General features: G+C 33.7%; 1 protein-coding gene across 1 annotated transcript in view; it reads right to left on the bottom strand.

The window, feature by feature from the left end:
- rmdn2 (regulator of microtubule dynamics 2) overlaps window positions 1–3,054 on the bottom strand; it is a 52,346-nt gene extending 49,292 nt beyond the window's left edge. The window contains exon 1 of the mRNA XM_015379905.1: window positions 2,992–3,054. The gene's annotated coding sequence lies outside the window, so the exon portion shown is untranslated. The remainder of the gene's footprint in view (window positions 1–2,991) is intronic.
- Window positions 3,055–4,789: the final 1,735 nt, after the last annotated feature.

Genomic DNA, 4,789 nt, shown 5'->3' with positions numbered 1-4,789 from the left:
TATTTGCACTGTACCAAAGCCTCCTTTGTGAACACAATTTCCACAAAAATGTTGTGTGTTAGTTTCCATTAAATGTGGTCAAAGAAAAGGGCACAAAAACTGCATTTCAGATGAGTAAAATTGCTTTTCTTCATGGTAACAATGGCTGAACGATTTTGCCAAAAACCTAAATTGCGTTAATTTTCAATCAGTATTGTAATTGTGATTTTATTGCTACTTGCCTTTGAACTAAGCGCAATCATGTAAATGTTTCCCTTTTGGGATTCGGTTTTTTATAAGCTTGAAAGCAGGACCTTAACATTTTCCATGTAATTGGTCTTACTTCTGGTATAATGCATATAGCTGCATGCCAGCCGTCTCTTTCATTCTTTGTGGAGGCAAACCAACTTTTAAGGTATAAAAGCCACATAAAAGGCTAGAGTGGGAAGAATTTTAAAGCTGCATTTTTCTGAAATTGCGATTACCGGTATATTGTAAATGCAATTAATTTCCGAGCCCTAGTAAGTATTTACATTTATATATCGTCCATCTTTAAATGTGTTGGGTATGCATATTGATATAGCCAAACAAAAAACTGTTTAAAACCTTTGTTTGGACGGGTTTTAAATCGTCTAAAGACTTGGCCTATAGTGCTCTAGAGAGAAATCTATGTTTTTTTTCTTGTAATGCTAACAATAGGCAGCAAATTCCACTGATCTTCTGACAAAAAAAATTTGCTTATTTTGGCTAGGACTGGGTTTTATCCTGAAAAAAATCTAATTTTGTTTTATTCCCTACCAAATTCAATTGATTTTCTTTTTTCTCCCTAAGGTTTCATAATAAAATACTGTCAAAAACTAGCTTTTATTTCAGTGCTTTGACCTTAATTTAAAAGGCAATGAAATCTAGCTGTTAAACAAGCTTGTAAAATAATTATGTTTTGCAACAAACAAAAAGGAATGAATCGATGTTACCCTGAGCCATGAAAGCCCAATGTGCAGATGGTGGAAACAAATAATCAAAACATTAAGTCCTCATAAACAAAAAATTGACTAGTCACTAAAAATCGATTAATTGCCCAGCACAAATTTTGGCGCAACATAATTCCAGATCATTGCTCAAACTTCAAAAGAAAACTGAACATGCTACGTTTAAAAAAAAAAAAAGACAAAAAAAGACCATTAGCTTTTGTTGTATTTCTGAAAAAGCAGCTACTGTTTTAGGACTTTAAAGGTTAAAAAACAGAAACAGTCATTAGCCGATAATTGAAGGAAATTATATCGATTTCATTTGGAGGAGTTTTGTTTTTGTTTGCATAAACTTTGTTTTTTTAACTTAGGATCAGAACTTTGCCCATTTCTTTTTCCTTGGAACACCACGTAATTTAGAAGGCTTAAATGAGTAGGCAGAACACACAAAGCAATGGCTAACTGAGGGTTTATAGCACTGCCCTGCAGCTGTTTGATGGTGACAAGCTTGCAGTGTCATGTGTTTCACACTTATTGTCTAAACAACAAGAGCCACACACAGCTGATCACTAATATATCACCTTGGTTATTAGAAAAGTGCTTAGGCAAGGTCAGTGGGTGATAATAAAAAAAAAAAAAAAAAATCATGGGTTTTTTCATTTTTAAGATGCAAATCTGCTCCAGCACACACCTGATTGAAATGATAGCATTACTTTAGTAGCAGTTGCAGAGTTTCCCTGAAGCTTGTCAATCAGGAAGCATTTAAAGCTTCCATGACAGCAAGTCCCGAAGGACCAGGGCTTCGAAATACCGACCAAAATAACACAATAAACATAGTGACACATTGCAGCAGCTGCATCATGACCTGGGATTACATTCCTTCTGATGACAATGAGGCTTTTGTCAAGGTGCTATTGTCAAAAGCTCCAAATAAAAGACATTCTTTTACCCAAAATTGAAGGGGGACTCAAGACCACATTGAAGCCAGACATACAACAAAATAAAGAAAATAATGGGTTTAACAGAAATAAAACGGCATCTTCAAATGGCAGGCTAGAAGCTGGGAGAACAATTAAACAAAAATAAGATGTATGGGGTCAGCTGAAGAGGGCTGTGTACAAGAGCCCTCACAGTTGGATGGATTTATTGCCATGCCAAGATCAAAATCCCATTTTTCTTACATCTGCAATCTAAACACAATGGTGAACTTTACAGGCAAAATGTTACATTGATGGTTAAATGTGTTCTTAAACTATAATCACAGATGCCATTACTTTTAAATAACAAATTCCTACTATTTTTTTATATTGTGGACACTTTTTTGTACAGTTTTTTTTTTTTTTTTTTTAGAAACAAGATAATGTTTTCTATTCTCTATGACTCTTTTGTGTAATGCAGTTTGGATCTAAACACTACCTTTAAAGCTTTTACTTTACCAGACTTCTTTAGGTTTAGGTATTAATCTAGTCAATTTAGTTTTAGGTGTTGATTTTGTGACATTAGATTTAGGTATGAATCCTGTGAAATTAGGGTTAGTAGATAGATAACTGGGGAGGAGAATCCGTCACAGCTAGCACTAGAGTTGCAATACATGAGGGTCACATATTTTGTCTCAACACCGGAACCTTATGCTTAAAATAACACAGCAGCAAACTCAAGTAATTAACCTCTTTAGTTCCCAGTTTAAACACTGTGCCTGACCAGTTAGCAGAGATAATTGGATCACCACTTAATCATAGTGTTAGCTTGCGCTGAAACGAAAGCTAACACTACAAATTCAAATAAATACTTCCAAAAAGGTCTGAATTCTGCTTTGTCCTTAGTGTACTTATCGCAAAAAGTCTTTAATAGCTTCGATATAAAATGTAGTTTAGTCAATTAGCATTGACAAAGTCAAACCTAGCACTAGCACACAGTATGCAGCTAAAACAACCGGTTTAAACTGGAAACTAAGTGTTTTCTCACGTTGAAATTCATACGATACATTCACTCTCACATATAGAGTTGTACAACACAAACTAAAAGTTTCCAACGCGAATTTTACCTCACAGGTGAGCTAGGAGCTACTTCTGTTGACTTGACAGCTTGCTGGTGCAACGCTCAAAACATTCCGTGTGAAAAACATAGGCCTCAAAATATAGAGTTCCGAACATGCCCTTAAACAAATTTAATTTAAATGAAATACATTTAAGGTATTTAAACAAATGTTGTAACATTTTGGTTATTGAATTAATTATTTAATTTAAGTAAAGTAAAAAAAAGGAAGTACACAAACTAATCGAGTCAAAAATTAACTCAAAAAATCTGCATGAATGCATTAGATAAACTATAACCCGAACATAAATTTAAACAAATGTAAATAAACACAATGCAACAAAACTAAACATAAGTGAAGAAAATCAAATCAACAAGTAAACATATCCAAAACACCATGAATGTCAAAAATAACAAAACACACAAGAATAACCTAAGTTAAACAACAAGGAATGGGTTATACTGAGTTGCTTAATAACAGGGAATGTATTAGTTGAAGTAAAAATGAAAAACAATGACATGATAAGCTAAAAAAAAGTTAGCATTTATTTGGCATTACTTATAGTAAAACTGCATTAATATTTATGTAAGGTGGTGCAAAGGCATTTCACAACAACAGGTCTTTCCAGCCGTTGCTGTCGAACTAGAAACTTGAATTTTAAGAAAAAGAGAAACTAAAGATATAAGGATAACTTTTCCATACCTTACTTTTGATAATCAATTTACAGATTCAAGTCATAGTTGAAAGCAATTTAACATATCACGCATAAACTAATATAGTATAGTATAATAAACAAAAATTCAACAATGCATTTTTTAACTGTGATGAAAAATCAACATTTAAAATCTACTGAGGTTAAAAAAAAAAAAAAAGTATCATTGCTTTTTTTTTTTGTCCAAAAAAGCTATGTTTCTTACCCTCTAATGTGGGGCTGGAGGCAGACATGGTAGGTCAGACTATAAGGTTTGGAAAAAAGTTGGGGTCTTGTGCTTTAACCATTTCATTTCTTTGGTTTTATATATAAATATTTTCAAGTATTATATAAATATTCTTTCCCCATGATTTTTTGTTATTTTGCCATTGATGGCTCCACCCTGAATATAACTCACATTGAAGCAGCAGTTTGATTGCTTCAATGTGAAGCAATCAAACTGCTGCTTGCAGACCACCAAGATTGATTTATTTTCTGTGTTTTAAAGACAACAACACAACTCTGCATTGATCCTTAGCTTTTATTTTCCTTTGTTTGTTGCCTCTATTATCGTTCCATCATGCAATGCACCCATTCATTCCCCGATCAAAGGCCAGATTATCAAGGTTAATCATAACACCAACTGCATGAACCTGACCAAGTCAGAAAAACTTTTTTCTCCTCTGATCATTTTTAAACCTGTCATTTAATCAGTTTAATAATTAAGCATAAGTATATGCATGTTTTTATGATGTCATGTATGACCTTAATTCTGCAATATAAAGCTTTAAAAGTGGCTCACCTCTTCAGTAAGTCTTTCCCTGGAGCGTGTCCCTGTTGTCAGTTTAAGTTCAATGTGCACTCTGGCTTAAAATATTACTACACAGATGCATTACCACATCAACCTTGGACCTGAAGCCAGAACACTGAGATGTCCTTGCTAAGGTTGATTTAGGTGAAATCTGATGTGGGGTAGAGTTCAGAGAGTTAAGGTACTGCAAGGATCGTGTTTTTGTAAGAAGACTTCACCTCTGCTTGTGTATCAAACATGCAATTAAATTCAACATCTCAACAATTGTTGGAATCCAGGATTATTGCTGTTAAAACTAAACGTCA

Source organism: Cyprinodon variegatus, unplaced genomic scaffold (assembly GCF_000732505.1).
Source record: "Cyprinodon variegatus isolate N-32 unplaced genomic scaffold, C_variegatus-1.0 Scaffold11, whole genome shotgun sequence".
Lineage (NCBI taxonomy): Eukaryota > Metazoa > Chordata > Actinopteri > Cyprinodontiformes > Cyprinodontidae > Cyprinodon > Cyprinodon variegatus.
The sequence above is the reverse complement of the archived record's forward strand: the minus strand, read 5'-3'. Positions and strand labels throughout refer to the sequence as shown.